Source organism: Mustela putorius, unplaced genomic scaffold (assembly GCF_011764305.1).
Source record: "Mustela putorius furo isolate JIRA1106 unplaced genomic scaffold, ASM1176430v1.1 tig00000095_pilon_pilon_pilon, whole genome shotgun sequence".
NCBI classification, from domain to species: Eukaryota; Metazoa; Chordata; class Mammalia; order Carnivora; family Mustelidae; genus Mustela; species Mustela putorius.
This window is the reverse complement of record NW_025421280.1, coordinates 2625432-2638630: the sequence shown is the minus strand read 5'-3', so window position 1 is coordinate 2638630 and position 13199 is coordinate 2625432. Positions and strand designations below refer to the sequence as shown.

At 42.9% G+C, this 13199-nt stretch overlaps 1 protein-coding gene across 5 annotated transcripts in view; it reads right to left on the bottom strand.

The window, feature by feature from the left end:
- Positions 1–13199, bottom strand: part of FOXP1 (forkhead box P1) — a 528267-nt gene that overhangs the window by 367298 nt on the left and 147770 nt on the right. For all 5 annotated transcript variants that reach the window (XM_013052518.2, XM_013052512.2, XM_013052546.2 and 2 more), the window contains one exon: positions 7916–8011. The gene's annotated coding sequence lies outside the window, so the exon portion shown is untranslated. The remainder of the gene's footprint in view (positions 1–7915; positions 8012–13199) is intronic.

Below are 13199 nucleotides of genomic sequence, written 5' to 3'. Positions count from 1 at the left end.
AATCACACATAACTAGGCTAGGTAATATTTAAAGGTTTCTTCCAACCCTGTAATACCGTGTTGTGTACTGTGCCTTGAGCGCTGTGCCTTATAGGACACACAAGCACAGTCTCTCTTCCCAGAATTCCACCCCCTTGTTCCGAAACAAGCACCCTCTTCACCCACTTTCCATGACCTTGTGTAGTGATTCCTGAGACAGGCATGTGACCCACTCAAAGGCAAGTACACCTTCACATCTCCCGCCTACCCCGTCCGGCTCCAGCCCCAGAGACGGCTGCAGGGACGGGTGCATGGCACACGCCGGACCAGTCACAGAACCAGGAAGATCCAAATTCTATGACAGCTACTACAACTCACGAGAAGAGATTTCCTTCTGCTGGAGTTGCTATGAAAATGGACTCATGAATGGTTATCACGCCACAAGTTGGTAAACGCCTACACGAATGAATTCAACACAACACAGCACAGCCAAGAGACGGAGAGGCTAACTAGCAAGATCTGAACTCCTCGGTCCAGATGTTCCAGAAGCTAGTTGTATCATCTGACCTTTCAGCATCAAAGCCAATTAAATCTTCTTCATCCCTATGCTCCTCAAAAGTAACCAGAGAGACCTAATAAATGGGGGGGGGGGACAGGGGGGAGAACACTCCGTATTTTAAGACACAGACACACTGAAAATGACCCACTGGTAGTGTTAAAAAGGAGACACTGATACCTCCAACTCCTTAAGTAAAAATGCTTTTTTATTTGTGGTCCCTTGTAACTGACTTTTACATATTTTTTCAAGCCTAATATTTTACTGTATGTTTTTAAAACTCTACCATTTTTTCTTTTTGAAGGTCTAAATCCTTGCCATACAGCCTAGAAACATGTAATTCTACCGCCCAAGTAACTGAAGACCTTCCAGCATTGTTCGCCAGTGTTCCCTCTAAGAGTCCCAGAGCTTCACCCTTGTAAACAAAAAGCCCTCAGGGTGACTCTATCCCAAGAACAAACGAGATGGACATTCTGAACTGCTTGCTGGGAAAACACCCTGGGTACCAGGCCTGCTGCTTTGGGAAGGAGACCCTCTGGCTTGCCACACTTTTTCACACAGGTGATTGAGCGGAACAAATCAATTGTTGGTGGTCAGAGGCTAATAAGAAATAAAACGAGGGCTACAGAGATGAGGTTAATTAGAATAATGTACCAGAGAAAAATGACTCAAAGATCTAGAGAAAATACCTTAACAGGCACATCCAACTAGAGCTAGAAGAATGCCAATTAAGTGGTTGTCCTTGTTCCTAATCAGATTGGGACATACTTTCATTTCCCATTGCTCTTGTACCAGCGAAAAAGAAAGAAAGCATTTGCAGAAGTCTACTGAGCTCAAACAGGGCCTGTGAGGTGGCAGTGACGTATGAAGGCTCAACATGGTGTGTAGCAGCAATACTGGAGTGGAGAACGCACGCTGACATACAGCCGTGCCTACCCACCAAGGCCCTAGGAAAGGTCTGCACAGGGAGGGCCTGTGCGGGGCAATAGCGTGCGGGGGCAAAGAGTCACGGCAGCAGAGGGACAGTGCCTGGGTTCAAGTTCTAGCTCGCTTTCTTGTAAGTAAAGACGTCTGAGTCACGAGTCACTTAACCTCACCATGCCTCTGTTATCTCAGCTGTAGAACAGATTTTTAAAACCGAAACCCTCTCGTAGAGTTTGTGTGAATTACTACGCACATGCTCGGAACCACGGGTGGCACTGTGTAAAGTCTCAGTACACGCACCTAGGATAGAGCCGATTTCTCAGAAACTAGCGTTACTCTCTCAAACAACTGCTGTTCATTGACATTTCTCAAGATGAGGTTCTGCTTGAGGTTTGAAGATTCTCCTTTTACCTCTCATTCCTTTCTTAGGGAGAGAGAGGAGGCTCCGCAAGCAGGGACAGGGGCTAGCACCAAGTACAAGTTCTCCCAGGGGTAGGTATGTCCATAAAGCTGAGAAGTCCTCAGCGTGGTTTACTCCGGAAGCAGAATTTCAGGGAACTGCCTCGTGAAAGAAGCAGGACTGGATGAATGGAGTTTTGTCACCGTTAATGAATGATTTGGGATAGATATGGACAAAGGTGAGACCCGGCCTCTCTGGGTGAGAACGTCCTGCGAGAAAGGTTTGTTGATGGGCTCTAAGAGTTGGCAGTGAGACGTTCAACTCGCGACCCATCATAAGCGGACCCATCTGGCACAGAGGGACTGCCACCCCAGACCACACCCAGACAGGCGGCAACAGTTCAAAACAGTAGAGAAAAAGCCCTCAGAAAGCCCCTAATCTCTCCCGCTGATACGCAGGCACCCGGGAATTAAGAAGAGAGAGGCGTGAGAGCTGAGCCACGCTGCCAAGCCTTCTGTGTCAACGGCGCAAATCACATCTCGCCTTACACGGATCGGTTTCCCCTTTCGTGATTATTGTTTTAGTTTCTGAAATGATATTTGGACACAGGGCTGTTCCATGTTTTGGGAGATGTAAGAAAACCACTCTGAAAGCTGTCATGTGCCTGGATCAAAGTTTTTCCTGAAATCCTGAGCCTCAAGTGAAACTGAATTCGAGCTTTTCCTTTACTAAAAGAGAGTATCAGGAACCCACCTGGATGCCTAAAACTGAATTTTAATCATGTTCTTTTATGTAGAAGTTGAGAGGGTCTACATTAGAGTTAATAAAATTAATGGCTCTTTTAATTTCTTCAATAACCCTAGCCATTCCATAAATCATGTAAATAAGAGGAAGTGACGGGATATATTTCATCTTTTGCCACCAAATTGTTATGGGATACAGAGACGTGCTTCGGCTTTCATGCAACAAATGAACAAGGACCACCACATGTCAACACGCATGCACTGAAACAACGGAACAACAACAGACCATCTTCCTTAAGTAGGTAGAAGAAATCAGGGCTAAAAATGAAGGATATTTATATCCAACTCCTTTCAATCTACATAGACTGGAGTTTTCTTTCAAAAAAGAAGCCTGTGAATTTTCAGGACAGATGCACCAAGTGTATACTTTTTTAAATATTAGGATTTACAGGTGATTTAAGACATAGTCTATCATGAGGCACGAGCTCAAACCAGCTCTGATTAACTTACAGATAAAACATATCTCCAACCGGGACGTTAGGACAGTGGAGCCCCCTGAACTCCAAATTTTTTTTTTTAAGGTGACCTTTCTTGGGGTGTGGGATACGGCAGGGAGAGGGAGGGGGAGAGAATCTTAAGCAAGGCTCCATGCCCAGCACAGAGCCCCACGTGGGGCTCCCTGAGATCGTGAACTGAGCCAAAATCAAGTGTCAAAAGCTTACCTTACTGGACCACCCAGCTTCCCCTGAACTCTGAATTTCTTAGATTTTGTGGATGTGGGTCATACACCAAACACAACCCTCCCAGCATTTTAGGTTTATAATTTGCATCATCCGAAACTGGTCATAAACGTTTATCCAAGAGTCAACACGTCAACAACGAATATAAAACAAATCATCCTACTTGTGCTCATTTTGTACTTTTTAAAAATTAATTCAGTGCATGAAACATGAGCAAATTAAGAGGGAATCAAGGCTCTTCAACATCTTTGCCAATTAAAAAAAAAAAATAGTGCAAGAAAGTACAAGAAGTTTGTCAGTGTACCTCCCAAAACCCTTTGTCATTCTTTCTAAACCAACAGCATCATTATCCTGTCCAGACTCTGGGCAAAGCACTGTATTGGTATCATCTCATTTAATCCTTGCAATAATAACTACAAGCGAGATGATGCTACTACCTGCAGCTCAAATAAAGAAAAGCCCAGGAAGAGGAGGAGAACATAATTTGTCCAAGGACAAAGAGCCAGTGCACGAGAGTGCTGGGATTGGATCTTGGAATCCAAGGTTCTTAATTAACCTGTACCACCCACAATACACTTTTGGCCCAAATGGCAAATGATTCTGTCTTCATGGAGAAGATGATGCATGGCCCTTTCTGGATGGGACACAAAGAGTAAGCAAAGATGTGTTTAGTACAGGGTGAGAACTTTCCAGAGAAAGCCCAGGGGCAGTGTTCTGTTCCTACAATAAAGGTGATATGTGTGGTTTTATTTCTTCTCTTCCCCACTCACCCAGATGCAGTCCTCTCAGGGATCATGAAAATAGAGAAATTCACAGGGAAATCCCCAAACGGACTCTACTTCCACCACGAATGCACTGCAAACACACCTACATCCACTGGCCACTGTCAGCGGAGAGGAGTCACCCCGACTCCCACAGACGTGCCCCGTGTACATTACCTGGAAAACAGGTACATTCAGAATGAACAAGAGGCTTGGATGGAGGACAGCTGGGGGGCAGGGAGGGAAATCTGTAGTGAGGGTGTTCAGGGAAGACCCATCTAAGAAGTTGATATTTGAACTGAGCAAGAAAAAAGGAGGGAGTGAGCCTGTGAACCACAAAAATCGTTCTGGGTGGAGAACACCATGGCTCAGGGGCGACAGAGATTATATGGACTCTGAACATGACAGTGGTGTCTCAACTGAATGTCTGAAACCATCTGCAGCAAAAGCCCAAAGCTTCCAAGAGTCTCCTGAACATCTTCGAGACACGATTTCCAGAGAGTCATCCGCCACTCAACAAATGGCCATCATCCAGTCGCTGCCACCACCCACCAGTCTTCCGGACACACGGCCCATGGGGCCATCTGCGGACATAGCCGCCATCTCTGACACAGTCACACAGCAGCTTCTGTGAGCAGATGACACTGCGCTCAGAAGGCTGTTACCAAGAAGATGGGTGGGGGAGACAGGGGCCTCCGTGCAGACTCAGCACAGACGCGGGGCCCGGGACGAGGCAGGCGAGATCGACATCACGGAGCATCAGCCTGCATGAGCGAAACCCTACAGAGTTTCAGATTATCATCAGCAATACCAACTTGAAAGCCGTTAGTGAATTCTGCTTGCGAGGCAGGCCCACTGTCTGCGTAAGTAAAAAAAAAAAAAAAAAAAAAAAAAAAAAAAAAAAAAAAAAGGGGGAACACAAAAAGAACTGCACACCTCTCAGGGAAAATGGTCAAAAAGGGACCCAGAGATCTAAGTTCAGTTAGCAGGGCCGTCGAGCAGAACACATGGCCACAGCGTCCTTGAAGACGGGCATCAAAGCCGCCTCCCAAGGCTCTACTTGAACTTGGAAGAGAATCCTGGGTTGGAAGCAACGGACTGTGAAATACAGCTTGTCTCCGCGTGAGACAGCGACCAATGAACCAGCCACAGGACAGTAAAAACTCCTCTAAGACCGGGATTTGCAGCGCATCACCTGGGCTGTGCAGCATAGTGGCGTTCTATCACCCCCCGGAAGCTGGCCTAAATTCTTCGTAAGCATCACCTCACTAACGTTTCACAGGGAGCTAGCTTCTGTTTGTATCCCCGGCTCCCAGACGAGGAGACAGTGGCCCGGAGAGGTTAAGTAACTTGCCCAATGTCACTCAGCCAGTAAGTGGAAAAGGTAGAACCTGATTCTCAACTGATGTAACTTCCAAGCAGACATTCTTAAGCACACGGCTGCCCTGTATCCATGGCAGGCATTCGGTAACGTCTGTGGATGCAGCAAGTACCATGACCAGCGAGCATCTATCATAGGCTGGTGCAGGCACAGGGAATGAAGCACAGGGAATCTCATTCTACTCCTACAATGAGATGGAAATTGTCACAAGAGTAACATGAGGCCAATCTGAATTAGAAAAATTGGGCAGGGGTCTTGTGTTCCCCAATACCCAAGCTTAAGTTTTCAGTGGAGATGCAGGGGTCGACAAGCCACAGAAATGCAGGGTAGATAGTGTTGTCCAGTCTTTGGGGGACAATGCAAAGCCATCAGCAACGTCCCCTGCACATACTGGCATGAAAAGAATTGGGTATATAAGGCTGCGAGGACCTCAGGCTGGTACTCAAGCTTTCACAAAAGCTTGTATGCAAAGGACAGAAAATTCATTAGAAAATTCTCGAGCTTAAATTTTGGTTGCTAGCTCTCTTGGAAAAGAAATGTGTTCCTCAGATTTGCCACGGCGCTTTCAGTAGGAATACCATGGTCCTAAAATATTTACTGAGCTATGTATCCCCACTGAAAAAATCAAAGAAACTGAAATTCAAACACGTGAAATTCAAATTAGAGATTATACACACAAGTCAATGGAAGACAGAAGACATTCACTGAAAACGTGTAAGAAAAATTCATATCATAATTTTGTGTAAGTAATTATAACTGCAGCTCCGGAACCATTTACTTTTTCTTCCTTACTACTAGAATGTGGAATTTATCTGGACATCAAATTTCTCAAGTCTGAGGATACACTTCCAAGATGCTCTTATGTTAGGGATTACTAAAAGGACATAAGTAGGTAGAAGTCATTAAGATCACAGGGAAAATTCTTTAAAGAGGTCGGCCTCAGCTGGGAGGACTACTCTTTTTGCTCCTTACACTCCTGCCTCTTTCTTCAGGATGAAGAGGCAATGGCTGGAGAGCCAGCAGCCATAATGTGACCTTGAAAACAGAACAGCATTTGAACAGGCGGGCAGAGCAAAAAGACGGAAAGCACAAACTGCTCTCCCCCAAACACCTTTGAGCAGAGAGAATATGCAACTCATTTTTTAAAAACTTGAACAGTTGCATCTGTTACTAGAAAACAATTCTTAAATTATATCACAATATGAAAACATGTCTGAAGACTATCTTATTTTTTTCTGAAAGAAAAAAAAATCAGGAAACTCATGAATTGGGATTCTCATTACTCCTCTATTCACCATGCTGTTTGTTTAAGTATGACTTCCCTTCTTAATTACTACCACCAGCCCAGGAAGCATATTTGCTGAACCTGTCTCTATGTTTTGACATGCAACACTTGTGAAATTCAAACATACTTGTAGACATCCAAAGCATTATTATTTATTAAGGACTATATTAAAGGTGGAAGATCTTAAAAACACTTTCAGAATCTGATGATTAAAGGAAATTTAATCATTCTTCATTGGCATTTGATCTTTACCCTGCCATAATCTACCCATATATCCCTTCATCATATTTGATACTAAGGAGACATTTCAACAGCTTGTCCATCAACTGCAAAGTGGAAGGAACCTACAAAAAAACCACATTACTTAGAAAATAAAAGAGCTTCCCCCCAACACTCATTTAGCTCATGAAAGCCCAATATGATTAAAAGGGTGAAGAAGGCAGACTCCACGAGGTGAACCAGAATGAGTGTAGAGAGCCATCTATTACATTTGTAAGGAGTTTCGAAATTTTCAAAGTGCTTTCGTATACATTATATCCTGTTTCATCCTTAAAACTACACCCTGCGTGGTAGTCAGGGCAGGGATTTTTTTTTTTTTTTTAATGCTCGTTTCTTCTTGATAAATGGTTTGCTCGAGATCAGAGAGACTGCTACCCAGTGAGATACCTTCTTTATCCTCTTTACCCTCTTTGATGCTTAGCTTAAGGGTCAGCCAACTATGGCCTCCAGGCCAAATATGGCCCACTGACTGTTTTTTGTAGTTTCATTGGACCAGTCACACCCATTTGTTTACATATTGTCGCTGGCTGATTTTGTGCTACATCAGCAGAGTTGACCACAAAGTCGCACCCGCAACTCTACGGCCCAGGAACCTGACAATACGTACCATCTGGCTGTTTCAAAGACAAAATAATCTAATGCAGACCCTGCGTTAGATCATGATCTCAGCTATAGATCCTATTCTTGAAAGCCATGAAGCTAGTGTAGAGGACGATACACCTGTTCCCGCTGGCTTTGGAAGTCCTGCTCCGTAATGAGGCATTCCACTACCTTCTGAGGAATTATTAAATGGGCTGCGGGGTCAACTGCAAAGGTGGGTCGCGGTTTTCAAGTGGGACATAGTACTCGTGTTTGTTTGCCACTTACCCTGAACTTTTATCGTGTCTCACAGCCATAAAAAGCCTGGGGGTCACTGGTTGGAGGCACGCATGATGCCACAGGACTGCAACACACGGAGGGACACTGAAAGCACAGAGAAGAGAAGAGGTTAATGAGAGAGGCCAATGGCGAAACTTCAGAAGCAAGGCATTCACAGGAGTCCCAGGTCTTCCTTGTGGACCCATGACTTTGACATTCAACGTGCCATCACATAGCCAAGCATCTCTTTTGCCTCTTCCCTCATAGAGTCAGCATTTCATTAGTTCACACCCTGCGTTAGACAACACTGTATGAAAAGGAAGGGCAAGATGATTCCTGAGTCCCAGCAAGGATTTCGCTTTGGGTTGTATTCTTTTAGTCTCTCCCAGTACATCCAGTAGAAATGACAAGAGGGAACACATGTATGTGCACACACATGCACATGTGTACACGTGCACCTGCATATAAGCACCCTTTCTAAAAAAAAAAAAAAAAGAAGAAGAAGAAGAAGAAGAAAGGACAAGTGATCTCTCCTGCTAGCCAAACCCCAGAATCTCCCTTGCCACAGTCCCAAGCTCTCTTTCCAGATGCATTTCAAATACGGGAGGAGGCTGGGTTGCACCCGTCTTACGGAAGCAGGCAGCCCGCAGATGGGCACACGGGTGCGGGCTGCGAGCTTTCGCAGCGCGGTTGGGTTCTTAGTAGAATACCAACCAAGTCCAATTCCACGTAAGATGAAATTGCTGACAGGTAAGTCAACTCCTCCTCGAGCAGTTTCAGAAAGATTTTGTGACTAGCAGTCAGTAGCAAGGTTTTGCAGGCCAGGCCTTTTCTGCCTAGATCCTGGGGGTGATAATGTCACCCATGCACGTCCGCCGAGGACAGGAGGGTCTCTGTGACACGGGGAAATGGAACCCCAGAATGAGTAGCAAGCCTGAGCCCTCTGGGGCGCACGTGTGCTGGTCTCCCTCAACAGTGAACTAGGGCAAAAATCCACGAACGACGCGTCTTCTGAATCTAATCAGAGAAGTTGAAACTGAAAAGAAGATGTATGAAGTTTTATGATTTGAATAGTCACGTCGTATCTCCGGAAACTATGTGGGTTGTCTGTCTCCCAGAGCTCAGAAGAGAGTTCAGGGGTGGCGCTCCCAGGGAGTGCCTCTTCTTGATAAGAGAGGAACTCAGGCCAGATTGGTCCACATTATGTTTTCTAGGTATGAGTCGTCTGCGCAGAGTGTAAAGCGTTTGCCAAATATACTAAGGCTCGAGAACCTTCCTTCTTCTACAAGTTGAACACGCTGCGCTAGCATCATCCCTCCGCAACAAGGCAGCTTATGAGGAGGCTAAGAATGAATCAAAAATATTTTTAAAGATAATTTCAGTTGGCAAAGGCTGTAATCGTTCAAACTTAATTGGTGAACTCATTAATGGGCAACTGCCACAAGAAAGAGGGCCATTGTCACCGACTTATCAGAGCAATGAGATAACGAAGTTAATTATATTGTTTTCAATGGGTTTACACTTGCTTCCTTTGAAAGTCTACATTTTCCAAACATTTGTTCTGACACTCCATGTGTTTGCTCCTCTTAAAAAAAAAAAAAATCAGCCGTGGGCTCCTCAAGGAAAAGTCGGCAGATCACAGCCCTAACATCAGGGCAGAGCAATTGGAAAACTTTTCTCCCCTTTATTATCTACTTGTAAAATGTTATAAGCCTGTAAACTAGTTAATTTATGAGCCGTGTTAATAATTTGCTCACACTTGATCGCAGGTTTCGCAAACACCGGTTCCAGGGATGCGGGAGGGTAATTTGTAGGTCCGGTTTCTCTCCTAAGGGGACACTAACTAATTTGACACAGGAACATGACATTGATGGTGGGGCACACTAATGACCATACTCTAAGACGTGGCTGTCAGCCTGTCGTTCCAGTGAGAAGCAGCTTGCTTTCGCTGCTGCTCAGTGCACGACGCTCGACTAATTATTCAGACAGCGACATTAATGAGAACCCGTGTGTTTATTTTCAACATACTAACCAGCGCTTAGCTTCCATTTGTCTGATATGGTCACCGATAAAGTGTGTCTCATGAATAGTAAATTTGAACTCTAATAAAACAAAGAAGCGCTGGGGAAAAAATAAGGAACAGCTGATTAGAAAACTAGCCGTGTCTACTCAACTTGCTTTCTGCCTCAAATACCGTCAAGGACAAAGTGACAGGTAACAGGAAATGCCAGAAGTAGCAAGAAAACTAAAAGAAATATTTTTAATCACGTATGTCCATGTACAATCTTGATTTGTGACCCAAGGCCACTGGATCACAGTATGGATGAGAGAAACTACTATCTCAAAGAAATTTCACTAAGTTTAGAATACTGGACAGTTTTTTTTTAAGTTATTTCTCCATGGAATGGCCAAAACGTTCCTTTGCTTTAATGTGCTTTATTCAACATAAGAAAAGTTGGATCCTTGTGAAACTACCTCAAATATGATCTTCACAAACATCACTAAATGTAACCTATTTTTTTTTCCTAAATCTATTGTAAAACCCTACTACTGAGGGTTTTTTCCAAAAGTGTTCTTCAATATCCTCTTATACATCATATTTCTAGTCTACTAAACCTTGCAATCAAGTTCTTTCTACTTTAAATTAAATTTCTATTTTGGTATGATAAATTCTGTCCTTCATTTTATGGTGATTATAATCCTAAAATATTCATATAATCATAATTTAAAATGAGTAACTTTAAAAAAAGGTACGCTTACATCTACTAGAGGTACTGAAAAATTGAAAACACTCCTGATGTGGTTCATTGTAAAATGTACACTTTGAATTAAGTAACAGTGGTAGTATTTCAACAAAAGTTCTCTCCAGCATCATAAGCAATTCAACTCAATATGGAGTATGACTTCTGATTTTACAGAATAGCAAAGGAAGTAGGAGTCCACTGTAGATCACTTTGGGAATGAAAAAGTCATCACAAGTAACATTTCTTAAGTATGCCTTTCTAAACTTAGAATAAATTTGCAATTTTAGAATGCCAAAATTACATAAATGGCATGTAACATGTAGGAAGTAGATCAGATCCCAGGCTAATTTTTTAAAGTACTTTTGACAAGTTTACAGATTAATTCTCTCAAATGAGCATGACTCTTTCCAAATGATGCTCTTTCCATGGGTACCCGTTACAGGTTCTCGGATTATTGGTATTTGTACAGTTTATTTACAGTAAGCATTCATCCTCCATAATAAGCTAAAAAGATAGGGTCGGTGTGTGGCAGAGACCATCCAGATGCCCATCAAATTACTTTCTCCTTTCTAGATGCAGAGATGGGATAGTACTTCCCAGCTCCCCTCACCATTAGGCAGGGCCTTATGCCCGAGTTCTGGTGAAATAGAACAGAAGTGGGAATGATCCTTTCATTCTGACCCTGAAGCTTCCTGAACACCACAAATGTCCTCTCTCTTCCCTTGACGTCCAGTGGAGAGCTCCCTGCTCCTGCGGATGGTGGACTCAGGGAATCTGGAATATGCCAAGGTCCGTGAAACACAATGAGTGTGAGAGCCACCAGCCCTGGTCCTCAACAAGGCTGAGCTTCCTAAGAAATAAAACTGTACCTGGTTAAGGCTCTGACATTCAGTTCTGTTTGCTGTAACCTCCAATATCTCTTAATTGAATAAAGAGATCTTTCTAATTTCTCCCTAATTAGATCTTTCTAAATTCTCCCAAAGTTATCCTTGAATCTCCAGGCCACCAGACCTAAACAGAAGCACTGTAAATTTGGGGAAATCCTACCTGTGCTTATTTGCTCCTCTAATTAAGCTAGGGATAGAAAATGCATCAGGTGTAGCTTTCGTTACTTAAGATCTTTACAGCCCTGAGGGGAGGTCTGATTCCCATTTGATGGATGAAAACACTAAGCCTGCAAGAAATGCAGTATAAGCAAGTAGTGCAAATGTATACTCAGCTGACATTTCCCTAATTGAATGCCTCTTACCTTTTAATATCTAAATCTTATAGAAAATTCTTATTTCTAAAGCAAACATTTGCGGCTCTAGCTTATAAAAGAAAAAATTCTATGACACTCTCCAAAATTAAATAGAACACTTTTAATAAAATATATGAGAGGAAAGTGTCAAGTTACAATACAATTGGCAAAATGTCAGAAACTTCCGTAGAGGTTTTGAAAAGCAAGCAACAAAGGGGATGTGTCTCAGATATTCCTGGTGATTAAAAAAAAAAACACACAAAACATACTGCTATGCTGAGAAAATATTAATTGTTTAGTAATGAACATTTTACGTATTTTTACATTCTTACTGTGATAGTAGTTAACTATACCTGTAAGGCACTTTGCTATACTTTAGTCATACTTTAGAATAAGGATAGACCAACTTTTTCATAAATGGCCAGACAATGAATATTTTAAACCGTGTTGCTGTAAGTTGTCTATTACAACTAGTCAACCATGCCCTTGTAGGAAGAAAGTAACCATGGGCAATAAGTAAACTAATGGGTATCTTGTCCAGATAAAACTTTATTTACAAAAGCATGTAGGGGGCCAGATGACCACATCTTGCCAACTTCCGTTCTAGAAAGCTGACTGGCTTGCAGGGTTACATGTTGACACATAACATTATTATTTCTCCTATGTAAAATAACGGGGAAAAAATGAGAAAGTTAGCACTTTCACCCAGGATATCTAATGGCCACCCAGGATTACTGATGTTCAGGAGAGAGAGAACATCCTCTTCTTTGCCCAAGGTTCAAGAGATAAATAGATAGATGGCAGCACTCAGTTTCCATATGAGTTCTAACCCCACTGTCCCATTCTTTCCCTAAGTCATGTATTGCCTGACTCATGGGCTCATTGCCCATACAAAGCACTTATAGGCATCCCACGCCGTCTGAACAGAATGCAAGCACTTTTGTAACAAGAAGAGAAAGCTGATGGTTTTGTTCAGCTAGCACTGTCCAGTCTCTGCATTAAGCTAATGTGGGCAACTTACTTTAAAGGGACCTTCTATTAAGGACTTCCTAAAAGAAAGCAAAATAAATAACATGGAGGCTCTAAATGTTGCTAGGAGAATGAGTGCTAGAAGCAAAAAATGACAACCTCTAAAAGTTTCCAAATTAGGCATGAAGACAACCCAAATTAGAATCAAAAAGGTTTCCTGGTTTTGGAGGATGTACTTTTGTTAACCAATTTCAGGGAGCTATGTGTCCAATAATAGAAAATGCCAGAGATAATGTGTCAAATGCATTCCCTTATTATTCTTAAGAATATAAAGTTGTAA